This window comes from Macaca nemestrina, chromosome 1 (assembly GCF_043159975.1).
Source record: "Macaca nemestrina isolate mMacNem1 chromosome 1, mMacNem.hap1, whole genome shotgun sequence".
NCBI classification, from domain to species: Eukaryota; Metazoa; Chordata; class Mammalia; order Primates; family Cercopithecidae; genus Macaca; species Macaca nemestrina.
The window spans coordinates 149816006-149828064 of NC_092125.1; positions in this window are offsets into that span (position 1 = coordinate 149816006).

Here is a 12059-nt window from a genome sequence, read left to right on the forward strand (position 1 = left end):
ATTTATTATTTTTCACCGCTTGTTTTATTAACATACATCTTATGTTACATGTTGCTTTAATCTCCTTTATTAGGACTAGCTGAAAGGTCCTGTCATTATTTATCGTTTCAATGCCTCAGGTTCCGTGTTTTGTTCTGAATTTTCTATGCCAACTTCTTTTGACATGAAAGTGAAATATTGTTGTTTGGGTAGCTGTGTGAATGGGTCTAGGGTGGGTGTTTTATATGAAAACAATCACAGAAAATCAGTTGCGTGAACAAATTCTATCTTCAGGCAAAATAACACTTTTGCTGCAAATGATATCCCACTGTAAATGTTCTCTTATCATAGCTTTCTCTGGGCTAATGTGGTCCTTTCTCATCGCTCCCCTCCCTTTCGTGCCCCCCAACTCTAATAAAACTAGAAATACTGTTGTGCAAATGGAGAAATGTGCATACTTCTCTTTTCCAGAGGCACTTTTACCAAAAAGGGAATACACCACAAACTGTTTTACCACTTTGACACAGCTTCTGTAAAGAAGAAAGAGTTAACTTCTCGGTCTGCAGCTGATCCGTGCTTAAGCAGTTCACTGGGACATCATGGTTATAAATGTGATAGAGTATCCCAGGAGCCTTGCATGATTTTATACTATTTTTCATAAATAAGTAAAAATGCATCAGAAGGATTCCCACCTCCCAAGGAATGCACAATTAAAGAAAACAGAGAAAAACAAGACCTAGGATATGGGAATCTGGCTTCAGCCCTGTGGAGGAAAATGTGTTCGCTTTTTCTTTTTTCGCTTTTGCTCTCCTCAGTCCTCTCTGATTGAGTAATGACAATAGTTCAGTAGGAAAGCGTACAGAAAGAAAATAATGCCCCAGAGCACATCAGTAGTAAAAGTAATTAGTTCATTGTTAACATCAGGGTGCTGTTAACAAGCACACAGGCCCTGCTCTCTGGCTAAGCTGCCACATATTATGATAGTCAACTCCAAAATAAAAATTATTTTGTGCAGAATGAAAGAGAATGGGGATTATAAGCTTGGGAAAGACTAAATTTGGGGACCGAGGATATTTTTCAAAAGCATAATCAGAATCCACAAATGCAGCCTTGCCTCCCAAATCTGGTCATTATGCACCACATGTGTATTCAAAGCATGCATGCTTATGAGAAACGGAGAGACACTGAGAGAAAGAGAGAGAGCAAGAGTGAGCTAGCGGGTGCAGGAGACTGAGCAAAAACCATTATTATACACAGCACCTAGGGAACACAAGATCTAATTGGAGAATCAATAACTGAAACCCCATTTTAAATATTCTGCTGTATTAATTCTTCAGGTTAATAAAAGCTGCCCGCGTGATGATATTTTGGGATATAGATATTCAGAGTTGGATTACTTTTGACAAGAGCGTAAGGAATCTATTCAAAGCTGATTTTCCCCCCTTTTGTTCACTGAGGACCTGCAGAATCTAAGATAAAAATGGCAGTTGTCCTGAGGGCACCCTGAGGCATGTCATTAAAATCGGAATTTGATCCTCTTTTCATGGTTACTTGGGACAATCAAGCACAGGAAACCTGAAAACTCATCAGTTTTCCAAAATATGACATGCCCTTGACTTTGTCAGTTTGGCTGCCATATAGCAGCCCTGGCTATTTCAAAATCCCTTTAGATGTCACTCTGTCTTCAAGAATGCACGCTGCAGATCTTGTACTAGAGATGAGAGGCTTGATGCTTCCTCTTGGTGCCTTCGCCCAATTGAAGCACTTGCTTCTCTGTTTCCCATCAAAAAGAAATTCCATCACAGACTTCCAGTAAAAGGCCAGTAAAAGGGTGGTGTTTTTGAAGACATGCAGCAATTTGCTAATTGTAATTAATGCCAGTCTGAGAAGTGTTTTCAATCCACTTGTTCAAGCATTCTAGATAATGGGTTACTTTGGTTTTTAAAGCTGTGGTATGTGTGGTAGATTATGAGAGCACAGAGAATCTTGGAGATAATTCATTGCCATATAAAATTCTATGGCTTGCTATTGTCCATTTGTTTTTGTTTCTTTGCTTTGTTTTTGGATTTTAATTTCAACAGATAAAGCCTCTCTTCATTTTATCGTTTGAATCAGCCAAAGTCAGAGACTCCACAAAACTAGAAATACAGCCAACTTGGGTTGCCAGAAAAATGAAAGGTGTATTTCATAAGGCAGTCCCCAGGAACCAAAGTTCTCTTTTAACTAATAAATTCTTAAATGGATTTGTGAACCAAGGTATCTTCCCATCTCCTACCCTAAATAACACTGGTTTTTCAGGGATGAATGGTAAAGAGAGTCCCCATCCCTGAGCTCTATGTATTACCTTGAACTGAGAGACATTTGAGTATTCCCAGCAGTGAGAATAGCTTTTCATGAGGAAAGGGCAAAACTCTAACCCCAGGGCAAACAGGAGGCTTTTCCAAGTAGGCAGCATGTGGGTTTGCTATTTTCCCATATGCTGTAAAACGAACTTTTCTTTCAATAAAAGGAAAAATAAGAAAAGAGATTTGCCTACTGAACTTTACCTGCCTACTGAAGCTGACTGCATTTTGATAGATGTTGCCTGTTGCAAGCACTGTCAGTTCAAGACTGTACTAGGGGCAGCCATGTGAATGGCCAGTGTAGACTATAGAATGCAAGTAATTCAGCATTGCTGGCAGGTCTAGGAAATCCTTGTTGTGCTTGGGTCTTATACTTGGGCTATTCCTCTCCTTACACAGAATTTTACTTAAGTAGTATTTGTTGGCTAAAGATATTGTTTAACAACATGAATGTTTATGAGTTTAACTCATTCATTGCTATTAATCTACTACCTGTTGCATAATAAAATTCATTTCTGGCAGGGGTACGTAGTTAGAGTCATTTCCTCAAATCATATCTTTCCATGGGAATCTTTTTTGAGAACTTTTGGTCACACTACAGTTTCTATTCTCAAGTTAATAATTTGTACAACAAAAGGAGTGACTGAGTGAACAAGGTCTTGTGCAAATCTTTGATATCGTTTCTTGTTATTCACTAACATGATTGTTTCATGTGAGCTAATCAACTTGTCTTTTACTTGCTTTGTTCTATGGCTTTGTATGTGTTTTTAATCCCACCTGGGATGCATTTTATTTTCTCTCCACTTCTACTGTTTTGCTGTCTCTTGAAAATCAGCTCCTGATAAAAGCTTTCTTGATATGATTGACTTGACAAGGATCACTCATGTATCCTTCTTTTCCTTTTGTCATTGGTGTGATATTATAGCTCATAGTTCATTATTGCAGAAACTTAAATATGTTGTACATTGAGGAATGTGCCCTGAAACCCAAAAGGAATATTCTGTTATAACACTTTCTATTGCCGGGTGTTAGCACTATGAACAGACTACAGTGGACCTCCTGGGTGTGTTGCTTGGTAAACTGTTCTCAAATGGGTATGCTATTGAGGCCACCATCTTCTTTTGCTTTCTGTTCTCTAGGATGCATAGTATAGCACCTAGCACAACTAAAGTTCTTTTAGTTCAGCGAAGTAGCATCATGAAGTTACTACGTACAAAGCACTTGAAATAATGACTATGAAGATACGCCAGTCTCTGGTGGTCATTTGCATACTAGATCAGGTCTTGGAAAACTATGCAGACTGTGGGCCACATCTGCCTGCCATTTATAAAGTTTTGTTGACACACAGCTACGCTCGTTCACTTACATATTATTTGGATAACTTTGTGTAACAACAGCAGACTTGGTAGTTTTGACAGAGGCTGTATGACCCACAAGACTAAAATATTTATCTGGCCCTTTACAGGAAAAATTTGTTGACCCCGACCTAAATCTTTGTGATAGACCAGAGTAAGAAGATCATTACTAGATGAAAGTATAGCAAGGACTAGTGTAAAATCAACCCAAATGAACTATTGATAGATAAATTACACAAATGTACAGCGTTAAGCAACTTGAAAAGGCAGCTTCTTTCTATAAATGGGAGTAGAGGTGGGGGAGCCAGAGCCTAATTACAGTTATCATTCCTCAAATCTACTCAGAACTTCACACACATCAAGCACTTTCATGTAACTGCCTGTGGGTACCCATCTCATTTATTTCTTCAACAAATACTTGTTGAGGACTTGCTATATTCCAGGTACTGATGCAAGAAATTCATTGCTAAGCCAAAATGAAAGTAAATCATTTAATCCGCATTTCTTATAGAAGAAAACTGAGTCGGGGTAATAAGTAGCACATCCAGGACTGGAACCCCAATCGTCTGGCCTTCCATTCAGTGTGTATGCTCAAGTCAATAGTCACCGCCATGAGAGACAGACTGGAAAAAATTATACAAAGTCATTTCAAACATTAATTTTCTTTCCAATGGTACAGTTATTGTTTAACGGTACTCTATTTTTGCTCATATGTTTTCAAATATGAGTCTAAGAGGTAGTCTAAGTGTGACACTGGTACTGACATTTACTAGCTATATGAACATAATTTCTCTTAATTTGAATTTCCTCATCTGTACAATGGGGGTAAATAGTATCCAACTTTTAGCTTATGGAAGATACTTTGGTGTGAGAGTATGTGCTGAAACTAAAACACATAGTCCTGAGCAGCTTAGAGTTTAAAATCCTGTTTTTCTAAATCCTATACTTAGAGAATCTCAGCCTGGCATCGAGTAGAGCATATTTAGATATGGATTCATATGTTCACTAACAAATATTTACAGAGAGCCCACTATACGTAATTCAGTCTGGTGCTCTCATTTTCTAGTTCATGATGTAGCTTGCTTAACGCTGAGTCTCAGTTTTCTTCGTTGTAGAAACGGAGAGAAATAATACTGGTCTAACAGAGTGGTGAGAATTAATTGACATAAACTATGTGAAGGCATCTAGTAATGTGTCTGCTTTGCACTCGGGGCTCAAGAAATATTAGTCTTCATTCCTCTGTCAGTACCTTCTTAAATATTAAGGTGAAACCAGGGTAATATTAGTACAATACTAGGAAGCAAATGAAATTGTAAAAACATGAGAGAGAAGAGAATGGTTGTATTTCTTACTCTATCCAGGCACATGGTGAAAATGATAAAACTCTCCAAGGTGATGATGACATTGATGAAAATGACAGGAAACTCCATTGGATAATAATCCGTTAGCACATCCCATCAGAAAATCTAGTTTCTTTGCCTTAGTTTGAAATTTGGACACAGAAGAGAGTCCATTTTATTGCCTTAGTTGCCAGGAGTAATTATACAAATTACACATAAAAATAATATTTAAGGGTCAGGTAATTGGTTTAGTAACTTGGGGGAACTATTTTAGTAATAAAAGAAGCACTCTCTTATCTCTTCTTAATTCTGAAATCTAAACTTTCATAGTGCCAGTCTGCTTTAAAATCAGATGACACCGCTGCTAGCTGTCGTTCCAACATTTCCAGAGAAAGTGTTGAGCACTTAATAAATTCAGGGGTGTGTTTCCAGTGATGAGAAGTGCTGTCTTGTGTTAACAGTGTCAGTGTGAGAGAGACTTGAAGGCACAAAAGACTATGTTTATGTAGGTGTTCTTTCATGTCGGGTGCTACACTTATTGCTTTTGATTAAGATGTATGATTGAGTTACTGAATATGACATTTGTTGAGAGAAGGAAGATTACCATGGGTGAATTACAAGAGAGTAAAGAATGAGGTGGTGGATGAAGTGTGAATGAAAGGTTACATGCATTGATGTCTTGTTTATTTGATTTAGGAGTTTGAGATAGAATTAATCTATTTCATTTCTTGGCATGTTTGGAGAACTATCTTAAAAATGTGCTCTCCAATACATAATCAAAATATATCAAAATAGATGTTGGCAGGTAGCTTAAAGTCAGTTTTAGTTATACAAAAGTGTGTTGGGGGTGGGGATGAGAGTTGGGGAGGCTCTTAGAAAAGCTTAAACAGTTTTCACATATATTATTATGCTGTTTATATCCACAGTATTCCAGTACAATAGGTAAAGCCAGATTTTTTATGAAGTTTAAATGTTTCAAATGAAAGCTCATTTTGTTATTTTTCTGAAACACTGTGAGTGCAAACCAAAACTCATCATCTCTGAACACAAAAATTAAAGAATGAAATGGACTGCAAACTGAAGCTGAATAATCTAATTTCACTGTTGCAGTTAATATGGTGAGAAAAACCTCAAAACCATGGACATTTAAAGGGCAGAAAATAAATACAGTGTTTGAAGCTGAATTCTCTAAATGGCACCTGGATTTGGGCAGCTGAAAATGATGCTAACATTCACAATGAAGAACTGAAATTCTCCCCAAAGTAATCATGCTCTGAATGTACAGTAGTCTTCTCCGACTATTTGCTAATTCTTCTGCTTTGCTAAAGGGTCCTGCTGGGCATATTACTGCCTCCATTTTACAGATGGAGAAAAAGGAAAGAATGAAATTCTAAACTATCAGTTCACGAAGTGAGTCAGTGACACAGGCAGAAACAGAAAACTAGATCTTCTTGCTCCCAGACCAGAGCTCTAGTCATCAAACCAAATTCCTACCCTGTAGTCGATTCTAAATCCAGTTGCTGATTTGTGTCTACAGAATGGAACACAAGTGACCAAATACACCCCAGAGTTGAGATTATTAGCCCTCTTCAGTTGGTCTGGGCTGGCTTCACACTCCGGACGGCTGGCTGCCACTGATGAGACATTTTTGCATGCCTACTTCTATTTTCTAATCAAGACCAGCCATTACAAAGCAGTCTTCCCGCCCCAAGGCCTCTCATCTTCATTTTGTTTGGGAATATATTATAAAATGACTACATATTTCTTACTGAGTTTTTAGAAATGCTTTAAAATTGGAGTTTATTTTTCCAACTATGAAAGCAGTATATCTTCATTTTCGAAAATATTAAGCAAAGTAGGAACAAAATAAAATTTCATGGTCCACCACTAGGAAGAATTAACTCCTGTGAAGAATAAAATAAAACAAAAGTATTAATTTCCATTTTTAACTAATTTAGATGGTTTTCCCCCGGGCTTAAAATGGAAAGCTTTTACTGCGTGTGTGTGTGTGTATCAGTAACTATATCATACAGCATATCAAAGAAAGTATTTCCTCCTTCCTACACTCCATTATGATTACTTTTTCTCTATTTCTCTGTCCATCTACAAGAAAATGGTATTGCTAGAAATGGAAAAGGGATCACAGTAAGTCAGATAGTGAACTTCTCTGTTGAATCCCAGGTCACAGAGACAAGTGCTATTTTTCCTTTTCTCCCACACAAGGTAATTTAAAATTGCATTCATTTTGTGATTTCTCTTGAAACATACACAAAACCAAAGGCCTGATTGAGACTGTCTTTCAGAACAATCTGGAATTTAGCAACGCCAGCCAGGCTCAAATGACTGCCTGACCCACTGGGACCCCGATCAAGTGATGTGCCAGAGGGCATGGATGGAATATGATATTAAGGCAGCCTATTGATTCTCTAGATTACCTCCTTGAGAAACTAATTATCATTTAATCTTTATAAGTGAAGATTTTTGTATTTTAAAATCTACTTTTTTTGTCACCAAGAAAAATATTAGTTTTGATCCACAGAAGTTCTTGTCTCTGATTTTAGAGATATTGCTTAGTTCCCCATCTTTTATGGTATCAGTAATTTAGTGGAAATAGTGGTGAATAAATCCCATAGAAAATAGTTAGAGAAGATCAAACATAACCTTCACTGCAGACATAGAGGTGCCTATTCTTCTTCACTCAAAAAAATAAAGAACCTGACTTGGAGATGCCCTCTTCTTTCACGGAACCAATATATTATTTTTTTCACTAATATTTACACTAAAATAAACTGTTCTACTTAAATCACAGACCAGATTGTTTCATTAGTTTATTCCTAACCAGGTATCTTTATAAAAGCCTAAATAACACCATATGTTTGGTGACTAGAAAAAGAATATTAATCAATTATTAACTTTTAATAAATGATGTTGCTAGGAATTTTTTTAATGTAACTTCATCTTGCCGCAGTGCATTCAACCAAACTGTGTTGTTAAATTACCTATCTAACTTCGATATTTGGAGGATTATTTCCTTTTTCATATCTAAGAAAGATTCTTTGAAGTATATTTTATTTAACTTTCTTTTAAACATAAAAAGTAATTTTTTTCACTTCACCTGTTTGTGACTTTGAAATTTCTGAATGTTTACATTTTTTTCTGCAATATCACATTATTCCAACTAGAGTTTTCATGACAGAAATAACTTAGTATCTTGGCTAGAAATGTTATGAAGAACCTTATGCTAACATGGCAATTAGGTAATGAGGGGTTTGTAAACCGAGTCAGAGCATGTAATTCTCCTCATAGGTTGCTCTCTATCTAGATTTTATGACTTTAAGTACTTCATGATCAGTAAATAATAAATTCAATTTACCAGATAGAAGTTTTTCCACTTAGAAATACTCACTTGGAATATATATTTCTTAATTGGCATCAATGGCACATTTCCCAGGAAGCATAACAAAATGGATCATTTAATAGATGCCCAATCTCTCCATCCATCTATCTATCAGTGCGGCACATGATGTTTTGACTTTAATATGGTAATTATCTCAGGCTGACTTCAGAGCAGGAAGCTGCCTCCCACACAGCAGTGCTTAATTACTTTAGACTTCAGCTTGCCAAGTGAAAAATTGACTGTTTTTTTGCACATTGCATGGAATTGAAATGATTTCATTGTCATTTCAGTTGAAATACAGCCTGACATCAGCGTAGAATCATGGGAAAGATAATGCAAAATTTCTCTGAAATTCTAAAATGGTCTGAAAGCTGCCTTATTTTTTTATGAAGCTGCATTTCATTTTCAGAATGTTAATGAAGATCCATTTCATCTTGAGAGAAGCAAACTTTTAGGAATTCACTTCTGTGAATATATTCCAATGACAAATCAATAAAGGGCAACGTTGTTAGGTAGCTACACTTGAATGTGAACTTTGACAGTTAGGGGGCAGAAGAGCCATTGGAATTGGTGTCGACATAATTAGTAGTAAAAATTGTTAGCTTGGCGTGGAACTAATAAAATAAAAGTGATAATAACTACCTCATTCAGAAAATTTAAGAAAGTGTACCTTTATGTAGAATATGCATAGTAATACTTTTAAAGTGCTGGTGTGCTACATAAAGTAAACATCTGTACAGTAAAATTGTGAAATAAATCCAGAGTATCTTTGTGTTGAAATTGATCAAAATTTTTTTTCTTCAGATTTCAGCTGTCAATCACATGCTACTAATTGAATAATTTTTAAGATACTGATGGCAGGTTTCATGAATAAAATGTCCATATAAATGTACTATTGGATAGAGGGAAAAGGTAAAATTATGAAGGAAGGCATCGGTATAATGGAGCAAATCATATCCAAGCTTTCGCTTTGACCAGAAGCACTCCGAAAGTAGCAATGACACCTTTGCCATGTAAACCGCAGGGGAAAGTAATTAAATTTAACAGAAGCTGCCCTTGATTTAAAGCCACAGGGGAAGTAATTAAATTTAATAGAAGCCACTACTTCTAAACAAAGATGTATGGTATTTCTATCACCAAATGCTACTTTTTTTTTTTTTTCAAATGTGCCTATAGCTTCTAGTGGTCTGCCTGTCGAAAGCAGTTCCCAAACACTAGTGGACAATATGTGATTGAATATTGTGAGCTATATTGGATAATAATCTAATGTCAGCACATCTAAGCTGCAATTCCAGATACGGCATGGTACTGCCCTGTATGGCCACCTACTCAAAACCAACATGTGGACTTAGGATGAAGATGGGAAATTTGGAGAATAAAGTAAACTTGTGATTTTTTGGGTCAGTGTTGATACATTTTTGTACATCTGCTTAAACTGTCTCCCAACTTCCACCCCGGCTGCTGCCATTGGCTTGTTGAACTGATTCAATATCTGGGCTCTGGAAGAAGTAAAGTTCTCCTTTCCTAAAATGTGCACTCTTGCCATCAGGGCTCTCCAGGTCTGACCACAGGGTTCATCATGGTTATAGTGATATACGTGTAGGATGCTTACTGCAAATGGCAGTGTTTTCACCAAGCCTTGTATCCTGGCTCTGCCTGCCTGGCAGAAAGGGTGCTTTTAAAAAGTTGTGTGTCAGAATCTCCTACTTGTCAAGTCAAGCATCTTGTGAACTTTGTCCTACATCTCACAAAGTTTTGGAAGGGCCAGCACAGCTTGAGTTGTTCCTGCCTTCCTTTCAACTTTGTGGCAAGAATACCAACAAAAATATTTCTTGACTATTTTGCTGAATTAGATTGAAGGTGTAGTATGGATGAAGTATGACAGAATTTGTTTTCCTTGCTTGCTGAAGTTAACATTAAGAAACCCAGAGGTGTCCTACTTACTCAGAGTGTAAGTGGTGAAGAAGCAGTGGAATGGGTGTCCAACAGAGGAGCAGTCCCAGTGAAGACTAGTTGCTCAGACAGTTTCAGTCTTAATCTAACAATGTTTACAGAGGCAGAGTCATGAATAGCCCAACTCTGGCTAGACAACTTGAGTTTGCATCTGGTACAGCCATTCCTAGCTGTATGACATTGGCAAGTTACTTTCCTTCATCATAGTTTCAGTACATGTGAAGTGGGGATAATAATAGTATCTGCCACACAGAGCTGTAGCAAGGATCAAGTCGTTTCACATGTGTAAATGCCTAGAACAGCACCTGCTGCATAATAAACACTGTCTAAATGTTAAGGCTTGTTATATACAATGTATGTTGAAGTTCATTGACGAGTGACAGTAGCAGGTCCACATCATACCCAGGGCCATAGAAGAATATCCCCTATGGGTTTATTTGAATGGCACACTCCAAACTACATTGTGAACATGGATCCTTGTGTATTATTTTTAAGTGAAAGCTATGCAGCCACAGTCCCTATTGCTTAGAGAGGAGTGGTGGTCCTCTAGTTGGAAAGTTGGGGTGGGGATCTAGAGGGCAGGGGAGGGGTGTTGAGGGGATGGAATAGAAGGTAAAGCTAGCAAGGAGGTATAGTGGTGAGAGGTACAGGTCAGTATATCGTGCTAAATCCCCAGCAAAAGCCCAAATCATGCCTCTACTGCAGTTTGGATTATGCTGGTTTTCCTGGCTAGCCTAGAACTGGCACCATGATGAGTGAAATCAGTTGCTAGAGCCCTTTCAGGACTGGACGTGTAGTCACAATATATTTGTCAGTTGTGTATTTTCCTGTCAAGTAGTTGTTGGGTGGAAAACCACCAAAAAAGAATTTTTCTTTGTCAGATAAACTTTTCACAACAGAAGAGTGTAGTGATGGCTTCTGAAATAAATCTAGTGGCACTGGGGAGTTTACAAATACTAGCATATTAATATACAGCTAAAATAATAATAAAAAAACACCATGCTGCTAAAGATGTTTAGTATTATCAGCTCACTGCAGGAGTTTATTAGAAACTCCTGCTTTCTTTTATTAAAATTTCAATTGGCTTGGTGAATGAGATCCTATGTTAGTGTCATAAAGTGAGAAGGCAGAAGGAGAGGATATTGGCATTTAAGTGCAGATTTCATTTTAAAAACACTTCACATTATAAAAGAAGATTGCATATTGTAAATATTATGTATAATGTTAGTGGTGTTAAAAGCAGTGTTAGTAATTTTTAAAAATTCATCAAATTGTCTTTATGATGATATCTAGTAGATTTTATATTTCTGTAGTAAAGCAAAGTTTCAAATTTATCCCAAGATGTTTTTAGCTATAAGCAGCAAACATGGTTTGTAAAACGTTTTCATAAAATGATGCATAAGTGTAATTTAATGGGAATCCTCTTTGGCAGTAGCATATGACGATTGCTTACTTTTATCATGATCCTATATTTTCACTCTGTATTTTGGAAGCTTTTGTTAAACTAACTTGTTTTAGCAAGGCAGCTGGACAGATTACAAACCTTAATTTACTATTGAATGTTTGGGTTGGTGTTACAATAAATTACATGGAGCACCTTCTGAAGTAAGCCCAAGATTTTCTTTCCTGGTATTAAATGATCACTGCTTCTTTACCTGGTGAAACACTGAGAAGATGGCGGCATGCAAAGCTC